Here is a 14,553-nt window from a genome sequence, read left to right as displayed (position 1 = left end):
GAAGCTATATATTATAGCAAATATATCACATTAGCATAGTATAATGTGCACTAACATTGAATTTTTGGACTCCATCAATACTATATCAGGTTTACAATATATTTTTCATTTTCAAAATATAGATGGAGTACTTGTATATATTAAGGATGATAACAGATATTTATATATTATTTAGTTTTATACTATCCACAAATTTGTAGTGTATAAAAAAAATTGTATCCAAAAAAATTCACAAAAATGAACTCCTTTTTATTCAGCTTTTAAACTAGAAGTGAAATGTTTAAGCATTCTAGCCCTTTTTAGACTAATACGTATACTTTAAGTACATTCATTGACTCTAAGTCTAAGGGGATACAAGAGAGTTGTGAATTCCTTGGATATAATATCAACTAATTTATATGCTGAAAATTCATAAATAGTATAAAACTAAGTAATAGTCACTTTTGTCTGTTGACAAGCGGGAATAATGAATAAGCATGGAATGTTTGTTATATACTGCATAATATGTAGCATTGACTGATAGTCATTTCTAATTATGCTTAAATTTATTTATTAGAATGACAGCTAAAATTGTCATTACAGCAGATTATCTGTAAGCATTAGAAATGATATGAAGCATAGAAACTATTTTAAGCCAGATTAGTTGTGTACTGTTTTCCAAATTTGACAGTAAAAATTTGCAGAAAGATTTTGACATTTGCTAAAATGATTTTGCTTCAATATATAAAAGTAAATCCATTAGTGTTATAGACTTATTATTGTAGATTAAAATGAACAACTATTTGTTTTATGTTGTTTGTATCAAAGTGAAAAATATACTGAGAAACAGATTTAATAAAATTTCTTATAGGTACATTAATAATATATATAATGCCTTGATAGCTAATCTATTCAAATTATCAAACAATACTTAATTAATAGCCAGCTGGATGCTTCTTAATTTCCACAACAACACCCTATTTCACTGAGAATTATTTATTAACTTTAACAAACGTTTTCAAGCTGTATATAACTTGAAGATGACCTGTAGAAAAGGTGGAAAATGTTTGTTAAAGTTAAATACTTCTCAGTGAGATAAGATGTTGTTGTGGATATCAAACAATAAATGAAATATGCCTTACTTAGTACTTGATCATATTACAGAAATGCTATAATTTTTGTAATAAATAAAGTTAGGATTATGTTAACATTGCATTTTAATAATTATTGCAACTCAGGATAATAAAGAAATTTCATATATTGCATATGAAATTTTTAAGAATGTTATAGAAACTTAATTCTTTCCCACAGATAAATGAGATTTTGAGTAACTTATAAACATTGTAAGGATTTCTCTGTATAAAAATTGTCAATGTACATATATGTTCTGTAATTAAATATGATTAACTACAAATATGAGTACTTTTATCAAACTATTATATTTATATTTATTTTGAGCTGTAAACAAGCATTTTCAATTAATGAAAATAAAAACCAGACAAAGAATTCACATAGGATTAAAAAGTAGGGAGAAAAAATAAATAAAAATTCAGTTTTCACATTTTTATCTTCTCAGCAACAACAAAGTGGCATTAGTGGAGTCAGTTTTATTGCTCCTGGGGTGTGAAAAAGACAAAAAATGTCTTAAAAAAACACTAAATTTTCGTGTTTTTTTCTTCTTAATCTAAAAGTCTTTTTAAATTTCATTTATTTACACTTTTCATGATATTACTATATAACTGGACTGCTGTATGTTACTATGTATATAATTTGTCTCTGTAATCCAAAAATTTCTGGTAGACTGACTCACAGCAAAACTTTTAGTTAGGAACTCACTTTTATTCTTTAAAAAATGACATATGCATTTCAGGTTGGTACATACATCCAACCCCTCCTCAGTGTCTTAAAAATAAAATTTGTGTGTGGGCTACCAATACATCTAAACACCAACAATTGTTTCTCATCAATACATCTTAAAATTATCGTACAAGTTTAAAGAGCACTTGAAGTGTTTGCATTACATCACTTACTTTAAAATATGAATAGTATACTAACAATCCAATACCTCGCAATACATTAGAATCCAATGTCATGCTCCAACATTTCAGCTCTCTTTGTAAGATCAGCTAACTTTGTATCCATTTCTATTTTACTTGATTATTCACTATATAACTGGACTGCTGTATGTAACATACAGCAGTCCAGTTATATAGTGGACATCCAATAGTCCAGTTATATACATACATCCAACATTTCAGGTTGGATGTATGTATATAATTCGTCTCTGTAATCCAAAAATTTCTGGTAGACGGATGGATTCTAATGTATTGCGAGGTATTGGATTGTTAGTATACTATTCATATTTTAAAGTAAGTGGTGTAATGCAAACACTTCAAGTGCTCTTTAAACTTGTACGATAATTTTAAGATGTATTGATGAGAAACAATTGTTGGTGTTTAGATGTATTGGTAGCCCACACACAAATTTTATTTTTAAGACACTGAGGAGAGGTTGGATGTATGTACCAACCTGAAATGCATATGTCATTTTTTAAAGAATAAAAGTGAGTTTTGAAATGTTTTGCTAACTAAAAGTTTTGCTGTGAGTCCATCTACCAGAAATTTTTGGATTACAGAGACGAATTATATACATATACTTTTCATGAACTATTGAAAATGTAGCCATTCCAAAAACAGTTCCATTGTGTGTTACATATTGAACATAGAAATAGTCATGCTTTACTATGTAATGTAATGTATGCTAACTGTAGTTTATCAAGGAATTTCATAGAAGTGCAATTACTGCTAAAAGAGCATATTCCTTAAGATGGATTTGTGTTATTTCTTTTGACAAGAAATAACACAAAGTCATTAAAAATCTATATCTTTTTAAGGTTGATTTTTTTAATACTGTTGTGTTATTATGTTCTGAATAAACTTTTATTAAAAAAAATACATATTTTTACATAAATATACTGTCATAATCTAAAGAGAGAATATTTCTAACTTGTCTCATGTATTTTGTAATGTTTCTGCAAGTTCTTAGTAATTGAAATCTTTCTGTGTGTCAATTACATTTGTAAACTTCTCATAACAATCATCTATTTTTTTTTTTAAAGTAAATATATGGAAATCTTTGTCAGATTCCTTTATGATATTAGAATTATAATTAGTGATAGATGTATAATACATTTTTTCAAAATAATGACCATTTGCTATCATACACTTTTGCCAAAGTTTATATCAACCTGAAGCAGAGTTAAAACCCTTTTTTTTTAATAACACTTTTCAGATAGCCTATAGTACAGCATTCTTAGGTTACTGCAATGACACAAAATAGCACTTTTCTAATATTTCTTTAATCTTGGAAAGAAAGAAAACATACTGGTTCCAGATCAGGAGAGTAGAGTGACTATAGGAGCACAGAAATTGTATTTTTTGGCCAAGTACTGTTGGATGTCAAAAGCTTAATGTGTGACATGAGTGATGCATCTTGATATTGTCACGGAAGATCTTGTATGTATGAAATAGCCACAGCATGTGCCAAAGTGCCTATTGATTGATATCGGTAACTGTTCTGTTTAATTTCCTCCTGAATCCTAGCAATTACCTCCTTTTAAAGTTAGGTGATTGTGAAGATGGATATCCAAAGACATTTTGTATCATCTATATTTTTGTACTTTATTAAAAATTAAATACTGTTGGCCAATTTTAAATGTACAGTAGATCCCCCTATAAAACCATTTCCTATAGTTATGATTCCTATAAAAATTGTGGCAGTATCCGTAAACAATGGTAAAAATAACTCCTATAATACGTAAAACGTCATTGGGTAGCCGAACTACTTTCCCACCGTCCGTAGCGCCACGCTACGGACGTTTAGGCGGATAAATTGAGTTTAGTATCGTCTGTTCATATAATTATATATAAATTAGGTACTGTACATATAATTATATATAATTATATATAAATTAGGTACTGTATATATAATTATATATTAACTTAATTTATTGTAACTTTATTATAATTAAATATATATTTTTCGCCGTCTAGCGTCACGCTACGGCGAGTTAGGCGACCTATCGTCTGTCCAGTACTGTAATTTTATACATTTCTTGTGAAAGAAACATTTCTTATTTAACGGCCATAAAAATTATTTATATTAAGGATGTCTCCAAAGGTCAACGAAGTTTTCGCAGAAAAATAATATCAGAAATCGCGGCCGCGGTTTGATGCGCTGTTCCGCGACGAAACCAAGCTTTAGCAACGGGCGTAGTCGAACGGTACACACTCGGTAAGCAATCCTACAATTTTTTGTTTATAACGTAGTTTATACGGATTATTTTCAAAAAAATGTACGTATTTTGGAAATGTTGAGTCGAATTAGTCTAGAATCGATTAATTTTATGAAAGAAAACCTTTCAAACAGCCGTAGTCCGTAAACTATGATTCCTACAAAATTGATTCATAAAGAACGGAACGTATCTACCGTCTTATAGGGGGATCTACTGTACTAATAAGATATATAAATTATACTGAGATATATCTATTGAAAAAGAGCAAAGAAACATATTTTTATAACTAATAAATGTAAAACTTACTTCCAACATAAACCAAAAACAGTGCTTAATTCAACTTTTACGACTTTCACTAACATTTTCGAACCTTTGGTTCTTCTTCAGGTGAAAAAAACGGGCAAACCAATTTACATTCGATTGAGCTGATCTTTTTTGAAAGAATTCTGAAATGGAATATCGTCAGAAACCCATGCAATCGTTGTCATCATTTGCGCATGTACCGTTGTGAGCCTAACTTTCATCTTGTCATGTGTCATATACCAGAGTTTTTCCATGCTACTGATGATATTTCATCTTTGCTGTTGATACAATTGTTACCCTGAGCTGCTTTGTGTATATAAATCGCTTCCATCAAACGCAAATGGTGTGTCTGGTGCATGGTGTATATTATCCTGGCTTGATTAAATAAAGGTTGTATCTCAGGGTCCATGGCATACTGTGCTATGGCGGTTGTAGGCCTCTTGTGGAGGATGTCCGCTTTATGCTCTTTAAGCCTCACTCTTAAAGATCTCTTCATGGAGCCGACATATATTAAGTCTTCATCACATCTGCGATCCCTAATCGGGGTGGTGTACACTCCAGCCAGCATGTCTTGTTGCGGAGTATCTTTCGCATCACTAAGCAGTCGAAATAATGTAGGACATCTTCTAAATAGTGTTGTAACGTATAGTATATTTGGCCTCAGGCCGAATACTGAATATTCTGCCAGAAGCGTGGCCGAATAGCCGAATATTTGGCCAAACTATTCGGCTTGATTAACGCACGTACGAAAATTGGTGCGCAAACTGCATTATGGCAAGGATCCTGCTCTCTATTGGCCCGTTGTCACTACGCTTCGCCAATTGCGTTAATTCTTGGCAGTTGTAGCCAACAGACAAGAGTGTCATGGAAGTATGTGATAAATGATGATATCAAATGACCTACACTTGTAAATAATGGAAAAAGAACAGAGAAGGACCGCAAAGTGAAAATGTGAAAATAAATATGAAATTGAGTTGATAACATAATCGAACAAGTCGAGGCAGCTTATTGGCACGAAATTCGCGCCCGTCAATGCCAAACAATTGTTGTCATAAACTTCAGAAAGCTAAATGCTTGTAATGAAAGTCACTTAGCGTGCACGGGCGAAAGCCTTGGGCCGTTCGAGCTACCAAGCTGTCTCAAATCTGTGAAATTATAACTGTGACTTATATCGACATCCTATCTGTCTCTTTTCTCTGTTATCACCAGGCTGTCACGTAATTGTAAAATGGGAACTCTATGACGGAAAAGTGACAAATCGAAAGTATTGTGAGCGCGTATTATGATGTATGAACAGGCATACATGGATTAGAGCGATAGAGGTAAGAGAAGGGGAAGAGCAAAGACAAGCGCTTAAAAAGAAGGATAGGCAGGGTCAGACCCTCAGATGTGCGACGATTCTTGAATGAATAGGTGTGTACATGTGCTGATCTTTGTAATTATAAATTGTGAATACATGTGACTAATATTTATATTATTTTCTTTTTTATTTTGTGCATGTTACAAGTTATAAATAAATATAAACAAACAACACTAACTCGATAATATTAAATCTAAATACCAAAATGATTAATTTACTGTGTTTTTGTTATTTATTACTCCTGTTTTTAGGTATTCGGTATTCGGCCGAATAGTGATTAAATATTCAGTATTCGGTTGAATAGTGAAGAATAGGCCGAATACCAAATAGTAACCGAATATTCGTTACATCACTACTTCTAAATATGATGGAAACTTGTCATTTCCTAGCTATTTTGGTATATAGTTTCTCTAAATACAGATTATAAGTGATAGAAACTCTGTACTTCGGTTCTTTCTGTTGCGCTTCCGGACGTTCTGCTCGTTGGGGATGAAGCATTTTTTTGGCTAAGGTAGTTATCAGTTTACCATACCCATGGCATTCAGCAATACTCTTAAGTGTGTTGATTTCTGTTTCAAATGCATGCGATAAAGAAGAGTGGGTGTAAGCCCTTTTAACCAAGGTGTTAAATGCCGCTACTTTATATTGCCTCAGGTCACATGAGGCAATATAAAGTAGCAGCATTTAACACCTTGCATGGGTTTTCAATGATATTCCATTTCAGAATTCTTTCAAAAAAGATCAGCTCAATCGAATGTAAATTGGTTTGCCCGTTTTTTTCACCTGAAGAAGAACCAAAGGTTCAAAAATGTTAGTGAAAGATGTAAAAGTTGAATTAAGCACCGTTTTTGGTTTATGTTGGAAGTAAGTTTTAGAAGTTACGGTGTGTTGTGGATGTAATATTGTTTAATAAATGTAATTTTGCTGCCATGAATTCTATCAGTTTATACACTTAGTGGCCAAAAAATTAGAGACACCCCTTATTGACAAGACTATGTCTTGTTTATAAAATCATACTGCCTGCTGTGTTACCAGCTTAGAAGTATGAAGGAGTACGTCAGGAGTTGCAATTTGGCACAGAGTATTAAGAACCCAAACATGTGCACATAAAAAAAAAAAAAAAAAACAGACTTGTAGGTATTTGGGGAACCGAGTAAAAATAAAATAGAAAATGGCAACACTTTCTACAAACAGTAGTGCTAGATTTGTGTATGCGTTGCTGGTTGGGAAGTTGGAAAATGCAAACGTTGCGAATCGAATTTTGACAAACGCATGCGTTGGGAAGTTTGAAATGAGAAATCGAATCTTTGAAAAAAACCCATTTACCTGTCACTTGTTATTCAGGACATATCTCTAATTGCCACATGCTGACCTTGACCAATTGACCTGAGCCCAAGATATCTCGTTTCATCATCAGAATGTTTTTGAAGGTAGATTGTGCATTGTTATAATTTTATATTAAAACTAACTACTGAAATATAATTTTTTTTTCTTTTTACATTTATTAATACATATATATTATTTGTGCAAAATAAAAAATAATTTAGGAGATATGATAGCCACGATTCAAAATGGGTAAGACTAAAGATTTAAGTGACTTTGAACGAGGGATGATCGTCGGTGCAAGAAGAGCTGGTGCCAGCATCTCTGAAACAACGACTCTTTTAGGATTTTCTTGCCCAACAGTATCTCGGGTGTTTAGAGAGTGGCAGTTGAGAAAAAGAACTTCAAGCGATAAGGACAATTCTTGTCGAAAAAGGTGGTGAACAAGAGAGGTGAAAGGCAATTATCATTCATAGTCTGCAGCAACAGAAGTGCAACAACACAACAAATTACAGCTGAATTCAATGCAGGTGCATCACAAAGCATATCCCAATGCACAACAAGATGGACTTTGCAAAGGATGGGCTTTAGCAGCATGAGACCATCAAGAGTGCCTTTGGTATCACAGAAAAATGAGAAAAGGCACCTGTTTTTGGACAAAATTAGTCAATTGAGGATTGGAAAAATGTAGCCTGGTCCAATGAATCTCATTTCCTGCTCTATCATGCAGTTGGCAGGATCAGAATATGGTGCAAACAGCACTAATTCATGGACCCCTCCTGCCAAATGACAACTCTTCAGGCTGGTGGCAGTGGAATTATGATGTGGGAATGTTTTCCTGGAGTACACTGGGTCCTTGATATTTGTGGACACATCTCTGAATAGCACAGCTTACCTCAACATCATTGCCGATCATGTACTGTACACTCATTTATGGCTGTAATTTTCCCTGATGGAGATAGTCACTTTCAGCAGGACAACGCACCTCACCACCATGCTCAATCACTCTCGAATTGGTTTGAGAAACATCAATCAGAATTTAACCTGCTTCCGTGGCCAGCTCAGTCCCCTGATCTCATTCCTATGGAGCATTTGTGGGACAAAGTCAAAAGATCACTGCAAAGCTTGAAATGCCACCATCCAATTTGACCGAACTTAGTGCTGCCATTACGTCAGCACGGGCCAACATTCCTCAGCAACGGTATCAGCAATTTGTTGAGTCCATGCCAAGAAGAATATCAGCTGTAATCAGAGCTAAAGGTGGACCAACTTGTTATTAGAGGGTGTCTCTAATTTTTTGGCCACTCAGTGTATTTTATCACATTATAAGTTCTTTATTCCTTATCTTGGTATCTCTGGGATTTTTGATAGTGTGTTCACTACAGACTGTTTTTAACGTTTTTAGAATTTTGCTACAAGATATCTCAAGCTTAGAACAAAATTTAATATTAATTCAGTTTTCATTTTCAATATTTAGAAGTTTGGAAGAAGCCATATGATCTATTTTTATTGAGATAATATTTCAAAATTTTGAAAACTACTTAGCACATAAAGTGATTAAATTGTATTATGTTATGCTGCAATTATGTTTATTTTTTGATCTTATCTTGTATACTATAAAAACAGTGATCAGCATTTGAAACAGACTATTCTTAATAGTTATTGTCTGTTGCATTTTTATTTGCTTCAATGGTTTTTATTGCTTTTCCTGATTTTTATAAATCAAATAACAGTAAGTTATCTTGTCATCTCAAAGATATTCTGACACACTTATGTAAAGGCTTATTTATCATTGAAAGTCAATTCTTTTGATTGAGTCATCTTGCATTTTTACTGAATATCTCCTATAACTCTTAAAATCATATTTATTATTTATGATGTGATACAAAGATATGACATGTGGTTTTCAAGTGGAACATAACAATAATTTATTGAATTAGAACGGGGAGAATGTCAAATTAATTTAACCATATGAACATTATATTCATCTATGATATAATATGATAGTCATTGATGATAATTTTGGATCAAATTATTTCTCTATAGAAAATAAAATCAGAAATATTAATATGACTTATTTTGCTTATTGATTACAATAGTTTTCATATATAATTGTATGTAAATTTTAATAAGAATTTATAATTAATTTTTTATAAAAAACTAAATAAAGTAGATCTATTCAAAAAATATTATTTACATGCATTTTTTGTCAAATCTGTAGAATTATTTTGTGTTTTCTTAATAAGCATCACTTTTCTATCTTTAATTAAAGCTGTACATGCAAGAACATTTTCTGGTGAAATAACTAATTTATTGCTGTGTATGTTAAGAATTATTAATTTTCCAAAAGCAGCTTTTGTTGTTTTACACTTTTGTGTGTTCGTAAATGAATTTTATTTACTTAAGGAATACTTCTTTCTAGTGTTTAAAAAATAATGCTGATTCTTCTAGATAAAAGAATATGAAAGACACAATACAGAGGCAAGAAAAATTTGCAAGATAGTTAGTAAATGAAAAAGAAGTACCAAAGAAATGGCATAAGATTCTTTGAAGTAATTTTTTTTTTTTTTTTGTGATTAAAGTTTCAATTCCTAACTTAGAGCTTTCAATAACAGCTGGCATTTATTTTTAACAATACATGCTTGAAATAACATGATTTGTATTTATATTGTTGATTTTTATTAATTTTATACATATACAATAACAAATGGATGTACACACTGTTTATTATATATATATAATAAAAAAATCCACTTTCAATTTTTAGTATTTGTTTTGTGCAAATAAGTATTTTTAATTTTTTTAAAGGAATCAGGTTCATCAAATAATATAAAATTATAAAACTAGTATACTATCATAATCAAATGAATTTAGCAGAGCATGTTTGAAATTTAAAATTGAAATGAAATATTCTGCTAAATTCATTTAATAAGAATTGCATACTAGTGTTTTATAATTTTATATTATTTGATGAACCTGAAGATAATCCTTTAAAAAAAATTGAAAATACTTGTTCACACAAAACAAATGCTGGGAAATTAAAAGTAAATATTGGTAAATATTTATGGTAAATATTCCAGTTAATTTATTAAATATGATTTATGTATATATGTATATATATATCATCCTTGCTTCAAAAGTGGTGCAAATAAAAAATGTGAGTTTCTAGAAAAAAAATGCACAAAACTGTTTTAAGCAATAATAAATACTGTATTGTTAATTAGTTTCAGTAAGAAAAATGATGCTCATAAACCAAGATCAATTGTCATTTTTGTTGTTCAAAAACAATTTCTTGTATTTTTCTAAAAACCTACATTTTTTAGTTGTGTCACTTTTGAAGCAAGGGTGAATATATGAAAATGTAATTGATAACATTAAACAAAATCAAATTTGTTGATAATATTAATAATTATATAACTATAATTTACTACATATTAATTATTAATGTTAGCAAGAGATAGTGGCATGCCTACATGTGCAGATTCACAGACAGCTTAATTAGCCCAATTTTAAACTAACAAGGAAATTCTCAGCATAATTATTATTGTTATTATTATTTAATGTTAACAACATAGATGGCTAAATTTTATTATAGAGAATATGTATGCTAGATTAATTTATTTGTTTATTTAGCATTTCATGACACTAAAGAAGGAAATTAATCTAACATAGATATATAAATACATTTTTTAAATTTATTTATGATCATTGATGTGTTTTTATTTTGCTTGGTTTGTTGTTCTTATATTATGGGGTTAGTGATTCTTTGTGTTAAGTTTATGTTAAAAACAGTTAAAAATATACAATTACTAAATTGTGTAATTTTTAAATTCATAAAACTTATAAATTAAATTATAAACTTTTCATTTAAAATTGAATGAAAGTTTTGTCCTGGATAAATATCAATAGTAAACCATAACTAGGGATCTCAATGCCAAATTTTGGGATTCCATTCAAAATCTCAATCCTGAAAACCCAGGATTTCATTATTGACATTATATGTTGAAATAATGGAGTAAAATATGATGTGATCACTCAGATAAGGCATTCAAGTTACTTATACGTAATTTTATGAAACTGAAGGATCCATAGAAATGATGTGGCAACTGCCCCTTCTACCCTGTTGGACTAAGTGGTTTATCACATCGTGAGATAAAGAGTAAGAACTTTCTCTTTTAAATTAATCAGCAAATCAAAACAACTTATTTACTTTCTCTTTTAAATTAATCAGCAAATCAAAACAACTTATTTACTTGTGATGACAATAAAATAAATGTTTAATGCTTAAAGCACTAGTTAAGACTTATAATGATATATGAATTACTAAAAGAAATTCATGTTAGCAGTCATGTGTTGAGACCAATAGTGCAAAAAAGATGATTAAAAACATAGCTTAAAAATGCTTAGTTATCCGAGGATAATGATAACTATTACTAATTCTGATTATAAGCATTTTATAATTGTATTTTAACTCATATGTTATGGAACTTGCTATTCTGATAACATTAAAAAATTATCAAATTCATATAAACAAGTTAATATGAAGATTTTTAGCATTGTTCTGAAAATGTATCTTTATATCTAGGAAGTTCATGCTAGAAAAGTTATTTAAGAATACAAACTGCTTTTAATCTCAAGAGAGGCATTTTGAGTTTAATTACTAAAATTTTAGTTTTTATACAGTGGAACCTCACTTAAAGAGCATAATTTGTTCCAGAATCTTACTTGTAATGCAAAACACTTGTTAAGCGAAACAATTTTTTCCATATAAATGAATGTAAAATATGATAATGCGTTCCACACCAAAAAAATACTCAAATATTTTATGTATAACATGTATTTAATTATAGCCTTTACATAGCCCAAGAATTAGGCATATTGTTTGGCGTGTTTATTATATAATGGTCTATGGTTGTTGGATGTTTATATGTAATATGTCTGAACACAAGTTTGGAAAAATGTGTGATCACAAGCGATATTAAGGGTCAAGTTATAAACTCATAATGTAACCGTATGGTCGTATCGTATTTGATTTAAGATAAGAATTACTTTGGTCATAAGATAATAGAAAAATGATAAAATTAATAAATAATTATAGTGTTAGATCTGGCAACATCAGCCAATGATTTTGTGCATTCGCATGGTGGATTGCTTTGTAAGCCATAAAAAAAGTTTGTTCCTTAAAGGATAAGGAAACAGCCTTATGGTATTTTATAACTATTGCTATAGATATCCAATGTAGCAAACATTTACAAATACAGATATGGTTACGTTATGGAGTTTGTAACTCAACCCTAAGATGCTAGCAGAATGAGTGCTAAACACAGACTGATGGAGCATACACACAAACCAGGTCTTCCCCTCTCCTTGTTGCTTGTTAAGTGAGTCATTTTTTCACAATTTGTTTTGCTTGTTAAGCAAGGTTCCACTGTATTTTATTCATTTCTTGCTATAATTTATTTCAATCTTACAATAATTTATGATTGCCTAAATATAAAAATGTCGACTTACACTGGATAGATTTTGTATCTATACAGTAAAGTTTCTTATAAATATGAAAACATAGTTTCAAGTTATAACAGTGATATTTAACAAAGACAATAAATGTCTATTAGATTTATGCCTAATATGTAACATTTCAAAATATTAGATCAATAAAAATACAAAAAATGATATATTTAAGAGATTTTGGATATTGTAATATTAATTTGATGTTAATTGTAGTTCAGTGTAATCTTGGTTTATAAATATACTTGTTTCTAGACATTTATTTAATGGTGAGAAGAAAGTTTATTAAGGCATTAAGTAAAATAAAATTATTTTTTTAACAGTACCAACTATATGTTTTAAATTTAAGCTGCTGGAATATTTTATTTAATTCTTTTGTTGTCACAAACATCACATTTGGTTTTAAACATTTAAGCTAAGAATAATATTTGTTATCAGTTTATCAATGGGTACCTGATTGTTGTTAACAAACTAATGGTTATATTCACCAAAATGTTTTTAATTAAGAGTTACTTTACTTTTTGTATTCACCAATTCAATGTAACATTGGATTACAAAATCCTCAAATTGAAGAGCTATGTTACAACCTCTCCACTTTGAGTGCTTCATGGCATGTCTGCATGTATTATCATTCATATATACTAAATGCTTGGTGTTAAAGTTTAATATACAATAGATTCTAACAATGAAAGAAACTATGCTAACTTTCAGACAGAAGTATTATTAGAATTAGTTGCAAAATATAAAAATATATTAGAAAGTACAAAATAAATAAATTAAAGGATATACAGACATATATAGAAATAGAATATAAATATAACAGTTACTAGGAAATTATACCACCAGAAAATAATAAGCAATTACTGTAAGGTCTCTTTTTATGCGGATTATTTTTATGCGATTTTGAAGTTGTGTGGTTTGTATTTCATCCAAAAATTTCTTGGACAAGCATACATATAGGCTTGTTTAGGAACCCGCGTATAGACAGTCTCCAAAAATCGTGGAACGCTCAAAGCTCACTCCATTTGTTCCACTGACATATAACGTTTATGGATGTAAAGGACAGCTAGATCTACCTTAATCGCTTTAGTTCCTAGAAATTTTTGATATAAATGTAATTAAACATAAAAAATACTTAAAACTGAAAAAAATGAAAGAAATGCGTTAATTTTGAAGAAAAAGCTTCAAAGTTTAATTAACTTCCTTTGTCTCGCCCTTCTGTGAAATTTAACACCAATGAGTCATTGTTTACACATCTGGATGACCTTGAACACAGCTGGAGTCGGATTTCCCGGGGCATTCTCATAGACATCGCGGGAGGACAAGGGTTTAAAGTAGGGTGAACACTAGCTGGCCGTATATTTTTAAAATTTTTGGAGACAAAAAACATTCCAAAAATTCAAAAAAAATTTCAGGCCTTAAGGACCGTGTTTTATGTAATGCTATGTAACCTGCCCGAGTTAACTCGGGCGAGAAACTGAAGGGGTTTTAATTAACTCTTCACATCCAGATGTTAGTGATTTGTTTTTAGAGTGAGCTTTTGCAATTCGGGAATTCCCCTTGTATTACTTTTCAATAAAATAAACTGAATTAAGTTTGAATACAAGTTTATTTTAAGCTTTTATATGAATTTCTTTCAGACATTCGAAGTAATTTATTAAGCAGCCTATTTCTTTTAATTTCTGCAAACTTTTTTATGCGGTTTTAAGTTAATTTTAACTCGTTGTTTTGGTTTTATGCGATTTTAGAAAATTACGGAACGTATCCCTACTTTTTCAAGGCAAGT

At 30.4% G+C, this 14,553-nt stretch overlaps 1 protein-coding gene and 1 pseudogene across 1 annotated transcript in view; both read left to right on the top strand.

Moving 5' to 3' along the window:
- The window catches only part of LOC111633821 (transcriptional repressor protein YY1-like), a 56,897-nt gene that overhangs the window by 18,063 nt on the left and 24,281 nt on the right, over positions 1 to 14,553 (top strand). The window lies entirely within an intron of this gene.
- Positions 6,651 to 8,170, top strand: LOC111633819 (annotated as a pseudogene).

This window comes from Centruroides sculpturatus, unplaced genomic scaffold (genome assembly GCF_000671375.1).
Source record: "Centruroides sculpturatus isolate CEXI.00-Female unplaced genomic scaffold, Cexi_2.0 scaffold742, whole genome shotgun sequence".
NCBI classification, from domain to species: domain Eukaryota; kingdom Metazoa; phylum Arthropoda; class Arachnida; order Scorpiones; family Buthidae; genus Centruroides; species Centruroides sculpturatus.
Note: the sequence above shows the minus strand (reverse complement) of the source record. Positions and strands in the feature narration are given on the sequence as shown.